At 30.9% G+C, this 17,402-nt stretch overlaps 1 protein-coding gene across 1 annotated transcript in view; it reads left to right on the top strand.

Moving 5' to 3' along the window:
* Positions 1 to 755: 755 nt before the first annotated feature.
* LOC106646531 (uncharacterized) overlaps positions 756 to 17,402 on the top strand; it is a 50,103-nt gene continuing 33,456 nt past the window's right edge. The window contains exon 1 of the mRNA XM_089593906.1: positions 756 to 1,438. The gene's annotated coding sequence lies outside the window, so the exon portion shown is untranslated. The remainder of the gene's footprint in view (positions 1,439 to 17,402) is intronic.

Here is a 17,402-nt window from a genome sequence, read left to right as displayed (position 1 = left end):
TTTAGAAGATTAATTTCAAATTTTTTTTTAAACTGCTAAGCACAGATGATTCAAATAAATACATGGTTAGCTATTAAAAAAAAAAAACAATGTAAAAATTTTTATCGCCTTTTGTGTGTAAGTTAACTTATAAATTGTTCAGAAATATTAAATAACTAAAATATTCAAAAATCTGCAATATGCACGAAGTCAAAATGACTAGAGCTAAGTTTAATTTAGAATAGTTGAACAAAAATATTTTATTTGATAGAGAATGAATTTACAAACAGAAACTCTTAAAAAATGACAAAAATATTGATAAACACAAAGAATTTAAAAGAAAATGGTAGAACAAAGGATTATAGAAGAAAAAAAAAAAAAAAAAAAAACAGTTAAAATACGACGAAAAAGAAAAAAAAATAGGAGAAAAGAAATAAAGATGAAGTTTGGTGGTACTAAGAAAAATTTCGTGGTTTCGCCCAATCAAGAGTTAGGAGTGTAAAAGCAATGAAGGATAAAAAAATTATTTATATTGTTGCGAAGATCTAATTAAATAGAATAATACATATTGTTTCATTAAACATTTACGTCATTCCATTAAATGTAACGAAAAACTACATACCTGACTACTCTTTCATCTAATGAAATTTTTTATGGAATTTTTATGGAACCGTCCGTATATCTAGAAATATAATGAGAGAAAGAGGTAGAGCAGACATAAATATACCAAAACAGTAAGTATAGCGAAAGCCAAGTGCACGATAGGGAAAGACGGACTATTGCAAAAATAAATTAATAAAGCGAGGGAGGGGATGTAAAAAGCGGTGAGCTTAGTACATATACGAGCTGTGTCATCATTTACGGAGCCGCTAAGGCTCCTCTTGGTTGTGCGAATCGTGCGGTGCCATCCGTACGATATGGTCGTCCAGCGTATACCGTCTAACCTCACTCCACCTTGTGTGTACCGCAGCTTCCATGTAGCCACGCAGATGCAACGTGAATAAACATAAGTATAGAAAAGTGGTAACAGAACAGAGGCACAAAGCTACCCCATAAGTGCTTCGCTGTACTCCTGGAGCTAGTAGCTTTTATTTTTCTTTTCTTTTTAATTTTATCTTTCAATTCAAGTGTATGGATAAGTGATATGTCCCTGTAAATTTTTTTTTAAATAATATTCCGTTCGGTTTTTATTGTGCTACTCTTTTTTACGTACACCAAAACTCTTGTTGTCCAGAGCTGAGAAGAAGGAGAAAAGAACCAGTTAGTTTCGTGGTGGTGTGCTATAGTGTTTCCTAAGTCCTGAATGTATAGATCAAGTATATACACAAAACAAGGGAACGCGATTTCCACGAAGGAGTTAAAAGGAGCGTGTGATCAAAGAATCTCATTGAAAAAAATGAACAGCTGAATAAAAAAAAAGTTTTAGATTCAGCTGTATCCAGTGCAGTAGTCCACCCAGGTAAGCATTTCTGGTTTATTGGCCTGTACTTCTCATATTCCTCTACTGTATACCTGCTTCCTGATGCCAAATATACATATGTCGTATAGGTATGTACGCACCTGGTTATCCTTGTTATATTGTACTTGTGTGATTTCCATACTTGACTCTTATCTGTAAGATCTCACGTGACTTTTTTAAATTTAATATTTTAACTACTTTTTTTAGTCGAATGTTTTTGCTGCCGTAAATGAAGGAGTGAGATTATTTTTCTGATTCAGGAATATGAGAAATGAGGATATACAAATGTTAAAGTGTAAACGTGTATTCTTGTAAAGTACTTTAACTTATGTCAATGTAAAGTATGTGCATATATATGAGAAATTATGTTTCGTATTGTTTTAATAGCTGAATTTTGTTTCTCTTGACGCTAAGGAAGTTTTTAAAAAAGTGGTTTATAAATAAACAATTTTTTGTTATGATGACAAAGCTTAAACAAAATCTTGTCTACAAAAATTAAGGAAAAAATTCATAAGCGTTCTACTTTGACCTCGAGTGTTATTGAGGGCTTAAGTATGGGGATCTACAGAAAAGTATAGTAAGAAATCGTTTACTTTATTTGATGAAGGGATTACAGGTTGTGAAAAAAAGTATTATTCAAAACACGTTCGTAATTCACGGACTTAATTTGAACGAAAGCTTGTATGTAATTACGAAAATTTTCTTATAAACATATGTACACAAAATGTCTCTTAAAGTACAGTCTCATAAACTTACGGACAAAAAACGTATCTTTATGATCTTAGCCGTAAATTTTTAGATTCTAAAATAATCGAAAAAAAATCGAATATATTTTTGGACGAAAAATACTATGTTTTTAAGTTTTAAATTACGACTAAATCTTTTTTTACTACCATATTAGAATGAAATAGAGTTAAGGGATGTGTCAAAATCCTCAGAGCTAATAATAATAGTAATTGAAGGAGCGTAAAAATGCCAACAATTATTTACTACTTTATTTCTGAGTGCAAAATCTCAAAAAAAAACGACATTTTTGAGGCTTACCTTCACTTTCTAGGTAGTAACAATTAAAATTTAGGTGGAAATCGGTTACGTAAAAATTTTTTTACTTTTTTTCTCGCGATCACAAGACCAATCAAGTACATGAAATAACCAAAAAGCAGTAGGGGAATTTCGATTCATAGAATAATTTTACTGAAATAATTAAAAAAAAATACTTGTAAATAAAGTTAACTTATAAGTATCAATAACAATTTAAAAAGATTTTTAAAAAGTAAAAGGATTTCAGAAGATCAAAAAAATTCATGAGCGTTGAGGGAGAATTAAAACTATAGGGAAGGGCTCCAAGAAGTAGTAAATTGACCAGTCATGGTACGAGAAAGTGGTTCAAAAATGCAAAAACCAAATATTTTACACGAATGAGAATGCAATTGAGGAGCAGCTATTTAATAATTCAATACGATAATATATTTTACTCGACTACGCAACTCCTTTGAGGCTATTTGTGTAGTAAAAATCTAACAAAACAAGTAATATCTAAAAAAAAAGTTTAGTACTATCATAAACAAAAGAATAAATAATATACGATTAGTCTTACATTTCGTGTTACATAAGTTCATGCACGATACAAATTATTAGTAAAACTTTAGTGAAGTATATTAAAAAAAGGATAGCAAATCCTTTCATAAAATCAGAAGGAATAAGTACATCTTATTTATGAATAAAATTAAAATAACAATTAAATGTTAATGAAACAAATAAGTACTACAATTAAATTTATCTAAAGTTTTACGAATAAGTCTTTACTTGAAGTTATAATTAAATATCTCCAAGCAAGAGGAAAAATCCCTCGAAGTTAAAGAAAAGAAGTGTACTGGTTTCTTGCATCAAAGAGGACAAAATTTTTTTGGACAAAAATAATTTTTATGAAAAAAGAAAAAAAAACACAAAATTAAGTACTGTGTACTTTTTTAGGTCAGTAAAATAAATAATTGGTAAATTTGTCTCTAATTTGAACATGTTGATTTTCACTCGTAATAAAAAATGTATTCTGCTTTTGAGAAATTTTACACTTTGTTACGTGTAAACGGATGTTATTGGGTTAGAAAACGAGTTAAGCTTAGATGGTTCTTTTTACTGAATCTATGTTAAAAATTTAATCAGTGATTATTTTACGAATATAAAGTCTTCTATGTTTCAAAAGTTTGACTTTTAAGACAAATTTTTGAACTTGTCATAATTAAGGTGCCTTCTGACAATAGCTGCATCGTGATACTGTATATTTCTTACATCACGTTGTATACGCAGGCTACTATGACTAGAATAACACAAAGCAATCGATGTCATATGACTCCTACATTTTATATTGTATAGTATACATAGTAAAGCAGGCAATAGGGCTCGTAGTAGGCGTCCACTCCACCATGAGGGCTGCCTTAACCCAATAATCCAAACGCATGATACCAGTATCATATGGACTGGTGTAATTGTGCATACAGTTAGGTGCTTATGTTGAGACCACACTGCTGCTGCGTGATGCTGAGTGAGAGAAATCTGTAGGTATATAATCCTTATACTGCTGCGTGTATGTACTATGTATTAAGTTTTACTACGGGTATATCTATCGTAGATAGTCTGGGGGCCAAGTAGAGCCCAGTGACTTATTCAATTGGGATGGACCCACCAAACTTATATTAATGTATATCGACTTTCTAAACACTATTATCAATGGTGAATCACCGTCTGACTATTCAGTTTCTACTTATTAACAAATTTTGTCAATCAATTAACAATATTGTTTTTACGACAAACAAAAAATTGAACCCGATTTTTTGGCTCAATTTGAACAAAAAGTTATTTATAAATTATACTTTCAAAATTAATACTTTACGCGGAAAAATAAGTCACTAAGTGTGGAAAAATGTATTTTTTATGATTTTTTATTTCTCGTAGGTTCAAGCTCAATTTATTTATTTGAACTCAAAACTCATTTCTTTCTATCTACCAGCGGAAGGCAATTTGCATACAGAGGATGCCAAAACACTTTCCTAATACAACAGCTCATGTATATTTTAATTTTTTTTTTCATAAATATCAAGATTCTGAGAAGATACATTTTAAAAAATTTTGTCACAATAAATTAACGTTTATTCGTATTTAAATAGATGAATATTTATTTGAGTAAAATAAACATCACGTTATAAATCAATATTTTATTTGATTTGAAATAATGTTATTTGATTTCAATTAATACTCAGTTTATTTTAATATATATCATTTGTTTGTGTTCGTGTAAACGATGATTTGGATTGACGAAATTTTTTTGAAAATTGACCAATTTTTTTTAGTTTCTGGTGTTGATGTGAAATAATCATCACTGAATTTTGTATCGTATAAATTTATCTTATGAATACTGTATCGGATAAATTCATCTAAAACATTACGAGAAAAAATTATGTTGAATCTATACTGATAAAATTAAATAGTTACAACAATAAAAAAAAGACATTTGTTGAAATAACGTCTACAATAAAAACCAGACTGCATGGAAATAAGCATGGATGTGCATGATTCCAGTAAATTAGAACTTAAATCCCTCGAAAGTATAAAAAGTACTTAATTGATAACGAAATATTTATTAAATAATATTATAAATATACGACATATTGTACTCTAAAATACCAAAAAATTTTCAACACTTAATTAGTATACTTCTTTAGAAAAAATTATTATCCGTGTAAGCGTTTTCTTATGTTTGTATCAAGGATATTCGAAAATGTAACTCCGTTGGTTCGTTACATTTAAATACGTGTAATTATGAAGAAAAAAAAAAAAAAAACGCAGAATAGGACAACCAATATATAAAGGGCTATTCCTGTATTGATCATACTTGAAATAAATATCACAATATTCCGTCAGCGCTCTGAATCAATGTTTTTGTAGTATGTAGTTCAAGGTTCGATTCACACACTTAACGTTAGCTAGCTTTCATCGTGAATTAATTATTGTAGACTTTGCACATACGTTAAGCTCACGTGAATAACAGTTATATGTACTTTGTCTTCAAGTGAAGTGTTACTGCTGAAAATTTAATGAAAATGGTAATCATTAACAAGGTATGACGCCTTCTTCCCTCGTACATTGATTTACTTGTAACGTAGTAACATACTTTGTTCTCAAAACTATACTTTTGGAGCTACATATGTATAAAAAATTAGATATTAAGTAAAGTTTCGCTTTTTTAATAATAATAAAAATAACTATGTTTTGAAAAATTTTAAGGTTAATGCGATTGAATATAAGTAAACATATGAGCAAATCTACGAAACTACCTGTAACATTTGTAATTCTGAATTCTTGCTCAAACATTCAAATAAATATTTCCTATGTTATGTACATAAAAATCCATCATAATGCACAAATTCTACTTCATCAATTGCTTCAGTTATTTTCAATTTAAAATGAAAAAGAAAACAGAAAATTTTCGATTCAAACTTCATAAAAATCCCATATTCTTAACAACTTTATTAACGCAAAAGGCGATAAATCGGTCTCGAAATGCTTGCTATTACAAGTTAAATCTTTTCTAAAAAAGGTATTGAAAGTTGAATTGTATCCACGCATTAAAAATTGATCTATACTTCTGTAAATGATAGAGACAGTACAAAAAAAGTCACTGCTTAAATGCGGCTTTTTAATTATTTTTAATGTATATATTTTATCAACTATATAAAAACAAAGAAATTTTGAGCCTTGTCTCAAAGATGTGTCATAATTGTATAAAAAAAAAACGAAAAACTTTGAATTTTATTAACTAAAAAACCTAATTTCTTAAAATAGCACATTAAAAATTTAATTCCAAAGAAATTCAGTGTAATCTGTGATGACTGTCTTTTATTCTGTACTAGCCCCCCCCCCCGTCTCGGGTTCGCCCGAGTCTCACTGAATGGAACACCGTAGTATGTTGACACTGAATGTAAAACGTTTTAAATTACCAGAGCAACAAAGTCCTGGAGCTTAACCTCCCCATTTTTTACCATGGGCCCAAAGTGCAACTGCCGCTTTGCGCCCTTGAGTCACACTTTGCGCCCTTGTAATCACTTTGGACCCACGGGCAGAAAAGTTTTTTGCACCCTCCGGGCCCAAAGTACTTTTTTGCCCTAGGGCCCATAGTGATTTACTGGGCGCAAAGTGTGCCTACGGGCGCAAAATTGCACTTTACGCCTTCGGTAAGAAAAATATTATACGCGACTCGGGCACCAACCTACAACAAGCGTGCTTTTCGGGCGCTCATGTTTGTACTTTGTGCCCTAGTGACGTAATGTACCATTTTTCATTGCCACAATCAATACAAATCTATTATTATCCTACCATTTTTTCCAGCAAACGTGACTGCCTCTATACCTCAGAGTGATCTTCTCTGGCCTACTGTTGTAGCACCAGACTGATCGGGAGAAAAACTTTGTCTGAAGCGTTGGAGATAATTGTAGAGCTTTTTCCCAACGTTTTCCGGTATTATGCCGAGAACGTTGGTATCTAAAGCACCTTTTTTTTTTTTTTTTTGAGACCTCAGTCGTTTTGGTGATCTAAAGTGGGGAGATTGGTTCGTGATACTTCCCTGTTAGAGACTGTCCCGTTAGCTAAAGTTTATTTTTCCTTCTTAGCTGTTAGGTTCACCCAGCGCAGACCTCGGAGAGCATCGATGATTCCTGGTTAAATGATTAGAGTCGAGAGGGTAATGTAATGTAGGATTATCGTAAGATTGTTGTCAGTAGCCGGAATACTCGGCTGCACGGCTAACAAATCTGTTCTAGATGTACCTACTGCCGGTGAACGACTGTGACAATCGCCACTTTTCTCGGGGATATTATAACCAGACCCATTTACTTCGATTGCAGGTGGCTTCGATTTTACGTCGACGTTACTTAGTGGATCTAAAGCTGAACTAAAGTGAAAAGCTAGCGTATTTTTGCAAAACTCTAAGTTTATTTATTGCTATTGTTATCAATTTTTCTAAGATAAAAACTATACAAAAACCATCTAGGAAATATCAAGAATCAGTATGCAAAATTTCAACAAAATCGGTTGAGTAGTTTTCGCAGTTAACGATTAAAACGGTTTTTGCGACTAGTAAGATAAGATAATATAAGATAAGCACAATTGCAAAAAAAAGAGGACCGTTATGATATTTGCTATGTAAAAAATTGCTAGCTTATTAATGGCAGTCTAGAGGTAACTCAATTAATATACTTGATTTATGCTTCAAAGTGTCGAGCACGTGCGACTACGCTTTTTTTCGATAGAAGAACTAGGTGTTGAATAATTAACGTTCTTAAGCTGTATAATATCGAAAAGGTAGGAACTCTTAACCTCTGGACTACCCCTAAAATAACATTTTTTTTTAAACAATTGAATAGCTTAAGTGTCAGGAGTGTCCACTATTACCTCTTGGTACGGGATTACTCATCCAGCTGCTGTTAAGACACTTTAAACAGCTAAATACAACTTATGAACATAGTTTTGAAAATAAATGATGAAATTGTTAATAACTCTTGGTAATTGTTATTTTTTTTAGCAAAAACAATATTAATTTAAAGACTCACAGTTTCTCTGTAAAAAATTCAAAACGGTAATATAAACATTATTTCTACAATTTGTATTTTGAAATCTCTTGTAGGACATCATTTTTCAGTGAAAAATCTGCCAAGTAAAACAAAATATTTTGAATTTACTCATTAATTTAAAAATAAACGTTATCTTTGTAAGTATTAAGTGCAATAAAAATACTAAATTCAATAATTTATAAACTACAGATTTTTCGTAGACGTCTTGTAGACTCTTCATGTCCATCTTGAAGACATCTTCGAAGGTGTTTATTCCCAGAGATGTCTTTAAGATGGACATTATAAGTCCATAAGATATCTACCAGTAATCTTTAAAAAATGTGTTGGTTGGGATATTGTGTCGAAAAGTTGACTGAAACACCCTTGTCTCTTCACACACTTGCGAGCGCTCGTAAGGAAACTGAAGTGTGTGAGTGATCCCGTACTTCTTGCATTAAGTATCGTAGCGTAAAATTTTTTTGTATCCATAAGCAAAAAAAGCCAAATAAGTTTATCAAAATTGCTCGGGGGGGGGGGGAACCTCGTAATGTAACTGATTACACATATACACACATGCACACATTCACGCTCAAAAACCTTCGACAGATTACTCAGTTTCGATTTTAAACTTCCAGAAACACATTATGTTATGTTATCTTAAAAGAAATTTTAAGCAACTACAAAGCTTTTTTATCAGTAAACAAAAGCAGAGAAAAAACTTAATTTTTCAAAAATTGGATTTTTAAAAAAGTTAAAATTGTAATATAAAAAAAATTTATTAGCCATATTTTTTTCAGCAGTTATATCATTTATATATATTCTGATACAAAAATAATAAGCAAGTATATAAAAATTTGTCAAGTAGTTCCTTATAAATGATCAATTATATACATGTACACTTATACACCTACACACACCTGTATGTATTTTTTATATTTTTATATCAATAACAATTTTGTAAAAAATTTAACGATATTTTAGATGCTACGAAATAAAATATTCTTAAACGACAAGAAAAAAATGAAAAATAAATTTTATTGGAAAAACAAATTTTCTGAAATCGATGAAATTGAAATGAAATAGAAAAAAGAAACCAATTAATGCAATTGGCTTAATACCCTCATATATTTTTATAAGGAACAATCTTAACATTGTTTGTGTAAACTTTGCTATACCAAAAGTTTTTATTTTATAATCATTTTATCCCTACATGGTAAAGATAAAACTTAAGTTTCCAACTAAATGTTTACAACTGTTCGTGTGAAGTGGATTTCGATAGGCGGCGACACTACGACGTTTCATAGTATGGAGACACGCACACAGCCGTCAACTAAACGGTTTCCTTCTCCCACCCTGTGAAGTAATTTTTTCGGGCACTTGCTAGCATCGCTCGAGCTACTCTGCCTACTCTTCACTTGATTGCTGACAAGAGACATTGCTCTCTTGGACGCACACATCCAGGTAAATAATTAACTTTGTTAGTTCGAGGGAAATCTTCAGGTGAAAAGCGACTAGGTCAAAGCCATGTGAATTCACGCACCACGTAATCAACTAAACTATTGTCACCAGACCATGCTGCAGCAGCAAAAAAAAATACGTCAAATCTAGACAAAAGAAAACTTTCAGAGATTAGCTTGTCTATACGGCATTGCCTGAACTGCTTCTTCGTCTTCGCTCCGGCGTACCTAGCTCTGCAAGGCTTTTCTTCTGCCAGCGAATGAGATCGGGCGTCCGGAGGGAGATGCAAGTGCCAACATCAAACAGTAAGCCGCTATACCAATCATTGTTTTTATCTTGTCTCTAAACTATATGCTTTCCACAAAAAAATCCGAATTGAGCCGTGTGCAAAAATCAGAACTAACCTTATTTTTTCAACCTCACGATTCATCATACAGTGTCTTATATCAATTATTGGTAGCGATACAACCTCATTACCCGTTCAATTAACTTTTTAAAGATTTTCTAACGTCGTTTAAGGAATTATGGTAATCAACAATACTTTTGGTAACAAGCTCAGTAACTTTCTACCATAGTCCGCTTCATATTACGGACAAAACTTACTCAGATACAGTAAAATGACGTCTAAATACAAAGTTTTACGCCATCCAGCTGTAACGCAATTAATCTCCATAAATTCGGAAGTTCTCGTGTCATAGTTACCTGATACCGATTTAAGGTTGTATAGGACACACCCTTTTACGCTAGAGTGTACGTTTCAAACAAAATTTTTTTTCAAATCTTCTAAATACTTAACGATAACATTGTTAATAAATTTTAAACATATAGTGCGGCTAAATCAAGTAAAAATTTTGTTTGAACAAATTGCTCAATTATTTATAACAATATAGCCATTAAAAAAAATCTACTTAACGCTTGTTAACTTGTATAATTGTTTTCTGATTTCGATTCAAAACCTCTCAGTCTCTTGACAAATTAATTATACACAATTGTAACTTTTTTTGATTGTAAAATATTGATTATTCATGATAAAAAAGAATTGTTTATGAGAACTTTTCAACAAAGTAATGTTTTTAACATACATTATAAATATTTCACAATCAAAAAAAGTTATGATAGTAGATAATTAATTTCTCAAGAGAATGAGAGGTTTTGGATCGAAATCGGAAATCAACTATATAAGTTAACAAGCGTTAAGTAGATTTTTTTAAACGGCTATATTCTTATAAATAATTGAGCGATTTGTTTAATTTTTTCTTGATTTAGCCACACTATATGTTTATAATTTATAAGTAATGTTATGGTTAAGTATTTAGAAGACTTGATAAAAAATTTTGTTTGAAACTTGCACTCTAACATAAAAGGGGTGTCCTATACAACCTTAAACAACAGCTTGATCATCATGTTCAAAAACTTTATTTTTCAATTTACTTAGTAATCACAAGCGATTTATTAATCAAGGTACGCTTATTAAATATCACTCTATCCATTGAAAGTATCAGTTGTTGACTACATCTTGCTGCACGCCAGTTCTCTTTTTTGATAATTCCTTTGTTCTCGAGAAGCCGTTAAACGGACATTTTTTAAATTCTTCACTGTTTCTTCACTACAAGCAATACTATGAATAGAATCTCCGATATAGATAAATTGAAAGGAGAATACAAACCGATAATTTTAGGAAGCACTAAAAGGATCGTTGACATTACCTCTCATACCTTACACATGCACTAGTTTGCGAAAGTGTACGTACTTACAGCACGTGGTTGGGAATCTGATCATTTGACTTTGTGTCGACAAACTATCAATATGTATTAATTCTAATATATCATTTGTAAGTTCGTTGTTTTTAGTGGTTCTATTATACATTGAATTGATTGTATTGTAACAAAACAATTGTATGTAGACATTGTAGCACCTGGAGAGGGCTGTTGCTTTCTATTGCCGATAAATCCAAAATGTTGTGTAATAAAAATAAATCAGCATGGTTTGTATATCTTCACTGTCAAGTCGGAGATTGTCATGGCTTAAAAAATTTGAAAGCCTTTATTTTTCAGTTATGGAAGAATCCTTGTTGTTTTGGTACTTCTTATCTGATAATTCTTTTTCTCTTGAGTGGTGGTACACGTTTTTTAACTCTTCGCTGTTTAGCTCAAAGATGGTCACTAATTCCAAAACTATTAAATTTTGATTCAAATTCGACGCACAAAGTAGATGCATCAAACCAAACCCTTCCTTCTTTTCGAATCGTATCTTAAAAGTCTTGAAGAGTATTGGAAGACATTTACCAATCTCACATGATCCGAAGATGCGTTAAAAGACAAAGATTTTTTTTTAATTGGTACTTGAAAGTTAATGCAGAGTAGGTATACTTCAATTTGGACATGAATTGTTGATCAAATTATTGGGTTACGTCCTGCACGTGGACGCTCAGAACCTTATGCTGCACCCTCTTAGGTAGTGCAAAATTTCGGCAACTATGAAAAGACTGACGAACCTCTTTCTTTTTTTAAAAGTCCTCTTCCTACAAGAATTTATTTTTTAGACAAGTTTTAATTTATTTGGTAAGCACCTTAGTATAGTCTTTTATGATTTCGAGATGTTTCTCCTTCACTTCGCAATGGACAGTCATAAATTTGGGCTTGACAGATTCTTAAAAGTATCAGTTTAGAGGATCTTTTAGTTAGTGTTTCTGTAAAATAAGCTATCATATAATTCATTTATAATTAATCATTAATGTAGATTAATCGGTAAGGCAGAACTCAGGGATATAAACTCAATGGGATTTGTGTACTTACTTATTGATTGATAAATTAAACAAGTCTTTTAAATAAAAACATAATCATTTATTTCTATTTCTGGATACATTTCTGAACGTACTTTTAATTTCGACCAAAACAAGAAAACAAGCCTTTATTCTTCCCAGTTGTGGAAGAATCCTTATGGTTTTGATAACTCATTCTTGATAACTCCTTCTCTCTCATGTAGCAGTTCATTAGACGTTTTTTCAACTCTTCACTATTTAGCTCAGACACTGGCCGACGATCAATCGGATATTTTGTCCAAACGTTAGCTGAAAAATATCATTTATAATTGGCATTACTCTTTTTCTCAGCTGTATTAACATGTGTATTATTTTGTATGATCAAGTGGTTCATTTAATTTAGTGATTAAGATGCGTAGCCGCGTCACATGTAAGTTAAAGTAGCAGACGAGCATAGCACTAAGCCCATTTTTTACGTCCAAATCAGCTTCCAAAATTTTTCGAAATTAAAGAAAAAATATTATACATCGTGATAATTATATCACACTAATGTTTTGGACTCATCAGGCTTCTATTAGGATAAACTATAATTTCAAGAAGTATTTTGATAAATCGAATATACAGCACATTAATTTCCAAGTTTTTTGGCATGATTTCACATCAGTTGCATTATTATGTAACTGTTGCTGGCTAATATATTTCTTATTCTCTCCATTCGTACTATCGCTTTGATCGATTATTATAGTTGATCATAAATTATCTATGCTCATGTTTTGGAATATGTCTGTTATGAGTTATAGTTTAAAACGCAGTTCATTGATTCTCCACACTCCTACATTCTTTTTGCAATTTTGTGACAGTTGCGTTCAAACAGCTATAAATCATCAAAATAAAATAAAACTACTAGTGCTACAAATTTCCAGGTGTCAAGATAAGTACTAAGTCTTACAACGAATTCTAACTATGTAACGACTTCTATACTGTATGGAGTAGTACGAAATTTTAAAGTAGGGTTACAATTACCCTTAACAATTTATAATTTAAAATTAGATTTAGTTTATATTCAAGTTATAGTTTCACATCAACAAGCAGTACGCTTTACATCCAAGTACCAAATTAGCTTCTGCAACTACATTAGGTGGTAATTTTACAACTGGAGCACAGGTACTTTCAGGTTACACTTACATGCCTGAAGAATTAATGCCTAATAGTCAAATACATGATTCAAGCCTTCGATTACGTTATCCGTCTGCAACTCTATCGCAACTACCTCTGAGTTATACATCTGGGCCTCCTAATAGTGTGCCTACTCAAGGAAGCTCAATGTTATTCCACGATTATATCACAGGATGGTTTGCAAAGGGATGCACTCCAAGGATTATCTCCAAGTCAACCAAAAAGTAATTGTAGGAGTAAGTTTAGAACCATCACATTTTTTATAAGCTTTATTTAAAACTTTTTCATTGAACATTAATATTTTTAATTCACATTAAATATTTTTTAATTTTTTTAGAACGACGAGGAACAAGAGCCGGTTGTCATAGACTTAAACAACGCCAAAAAAATTATTGGGCAGTGTCTAGTTTATTACATAATTTAGCTTTAAGGTAATCAAGATAGAGGCAGAGGCAGAGTTGGACGAGGCAGTGTGTTAAATTTTGAATAACTTTTTTCATTAATTCTATTGTAGACAATAAATGAACGGATTTAGTTTTTGTGTACCTAAGAAAAAACCAAATTTTTTTTTAATTTGTTGTGTTTCTCATGACTTTCAAAATTTTGCTGTTTTTAGAAAGCAAGAATCGTTGTATTTAAAGAAATATTAACATTTTATGTTATTGTTCGAAAAATGTTTGATAAAAGTTTTAAAATAGTTAACTTAAACATTTTAAATAGCTTTTAAATAGTTTTTAATATATTTTTATTCAAAGCAGTGCTTATGTTTAAGACGGTCAGGACAAAATTGTTAAAATAATTATAGTCTAATACTAAAAAATAATCAATACGTGCTAATACAGTGACCTTAAGATTGTGATTAATAGTAGTAAGTGTTTAACATAATCATGTTCAAAAGTGGCAATTGCTATCTGTAATATTAAGTAATCATTAAGAGCAAATTATTCATTACATGTTGATGTATTAAATACAATAATATTATAGTTATTATTTTTATTGATCAAAATATTTAAAAAATAATTTTTTATTATAAAAAATATTATTACAGTAGTAATGTTTGACGTCGAACATTACAAATTAATCAACATACGCAAAACAGTGCCCTAATTATTTAGCATGTTAACAATTTTGTAATGTATAATTTTTCTGCGTTTCTTTAACTTTTGTACTTTTATAAAAGTTTAATACATGAAGTGAAAACATCCTATCTTTATTTAAATTGACTAATCCATGCTTTTTCTTTTGCTTCGTTATATATAAACTCAAGTTGTCACATAAGTATGTCCACAAAACTTATTGTAATGTTTATACAGATAATTAAGCAATAGTTAAATTACAATGAAACGGAAAAGTTGGTTTAAACAATTCTGTAAAGAAGAAAAAAAAAAAAAGCAGACAGAAATATTACGTTTAAATCTCTACTTTGTGTAGACCTAGAAGTTGCTTATGAAGAATGTGCTTTTTTACAAATTCAAATTTGAAATGTAAAAATAAAAAGTACTTGTTATTGATCTCAGTGGATGAAATTTTTTGCAATGTTATCATCACTGTGCAAGAATCATTTAGTTCATGAAATTATTGAAAATGTGTACTCTACTTGTTACTTGTGGCTGCAATATTACAGCTGTAGAGTATGTGGGTTGGGGGAGGGAGTGAGACAGAGTCAGAGACTAGGTGAGCAGCTAACGGCACCGCACCTTACCGAGCTCGTTGTCAAATTTATCACGAGCATAATATATCGGGATATAATGTAGTAAAATAGACCATGCTTATAGCCGATAAAGTCGTCAATTGTCCATAATATCTCAAAATGCTGGCCAGAAGTTGTACTAAGTTTATACCAGGGATCATAGTTAGATAATTTCTATTTAAAAAATACGTATTCAAATTATAGCCTGACTAATTGACAAAAGTGTTTTGTAATCATCGAAATAAATACTATTTTGCGACTATGGTGGAGAAAATTACGATTTTCAATACTTTGTTGAAAAGTCAAAGTAATCAGAACGTCAGGTAAAGCTTTCCGGTTGAATATGTGATAATATAATCCTGCGGAGTACATAGTTTTACATTAAAGAAATGATAAAGAAGTATTGGAAACACAAATCGTTTGCTGCACTGAGGAAAAGATATAATGAAATCAGTAAAAAATGTATACTAAATAATCGGAGTATGAATAAGAAGAAGAAAATCTTTTTTTTAAATTAGCAGAATGTGTTACTGTCTTTTTAAATTTACAACTTTGTTGAGTGAATGATGTATAAATTAGTCAAATGGATAATTATTTTAACTACGTAAAAAATGTAAAATCAAATTCAGAAGCAAACAGCATAATACTAATAAAATACAAGTATAATTATGTAACTGAAAAATATTGTAAAAAAGGTGATCCAGTAAAAAAAAAAGGTTAAAAAGTAAGAAAGTAGGATAGCAACAAAGAATTGATGTTACAGTTAAGCTTGTTTACTATAATACTAAATTAACATCAATATCCAAAAGCTAACATGGGCAGCACGTGTTATACATAGCTTAGATGAAGATAGGTATACAAATGTTGAATAAATAAATTGAGTTACTGGAATAAAAAGAGAGATGTACAATACAATAATAACAATAGGATATAAGTTCATCAAAGAACATTAGTTGAGGGTTAAAATGTAAAAGGTGAATGTGTGTGAGTAAGATATTTAAAAGTCATATAAAATATCTATTATCATTTGAAAACAGTGAGGTAAGCCCATAAAATAATTAGAAGATACAAACAGCAAAAAAGTAGTAATGAACTACGGAAAGACCAGAAATAATGGCCTAGAAAAAAAATTCCATAGATAGTCCAAACGATTCGCAGGCCAATGAAAAAGCGCTTTTTCGAAAGAAATGACAAAATCAGTTCAAACTTGCAATAAACTAATTCAAGATACTAGAGAAGCAAAATCACAAACTACAAAAAAAATATGTCAACAGTATGGAAAACTACAACGATTTGATGTTTTTGAAATTGAATACTTAATAAACTCTACTACAGAGCAGAGTTTAATATATGCGCGTTTAAATTTTTAAGAGAAAAAAACGCAGGGAAAGTGGCTGAAACTGCTGAAAGCTGGTAGACATTGGTGTGCCGACAAAAATATTTGTATGTATTGATAAATACAATTCAAACTAACTATAGATGTTTAATTATTATCCTACGTAACATATCATTTTTTGAAAAGCATAAATGATGTTAAATGTTATGTTCATCAAATAAAGAACTTACAAAAATTGAAGATGATGAAATCTATTATAAAAATACATCTATCATGCAAAATGCAGTCAAATTTAGAAAAAAATGTGTACATGCCTGATTCTTTTTTACTTTTGTTCATCTTTGTACTGATTGGATTTGGTACTGTTCAAATATTAAACTTCTCCTTTAGAGTTCAGGAATTCCTCTGAACAGCAGAATGTTCGTGAGTTTTAATTCTTCCGTAGCGTTGTGAATACTGCCGTCTGGTCTATACTTTGCCTTATTTATATCGTGGCCAAACTTTATGTCGATGTTAGCTGACGACACAACCGAGTTAGCTTAATCAGTTATCAGGAAAGAGAAAATTACTTTCTGTCGTTTTCTTTTGTAAAATATGCTCATGAGCACTGTTAAAATTTATGGACAATATACTAGGTAATTACGGAATTGTGGTTGGCAAAAAGTGAAACGGTTCAAAAAAGAGTACAACATTTCTACTAATACATACCTCGAAACGTGTATCGATTACTACAATCAAATCAATGAAGTTTTTGAAATTGTACTGAATTTTTCTATGGTTACTCTATACGCCAAGTTTGGGCTTGAATTACTTTTTGGAATGTTAATATGGGCGTCAACTTTTCTATTTCTCATTGAATTTCTACCTATTCATCGAACAGATCGCAATATCAAATATTTAGCAATTATCAAGTAGAAAGTTGGGAAACCAAATCGAGCCCA

This window comes from Copidosoma floridanum, unplaced genomic scaffold (genome assembly GCF_036245765.1).
Source record: "Copidosoma floridanum isolate Cflo_tuat_1 unplaced genomic scaffold, Cflo_Japanese_pri ptg000020l, whole genome shotgun sequence".
Classification (NCBI taxonomy): domain Eukaryota; kingdom Metazoa; phylum Arthropoda; class Insecta; order Hymenoptera; family Encyrtidae; genus Copidosoma; species Copidosoma floridanum.
The sequence above is the reverse complement of the archived record's forward strand: the minus strand, read 5'-3'. Positions and strand labels throughout refer to the sequence as shown.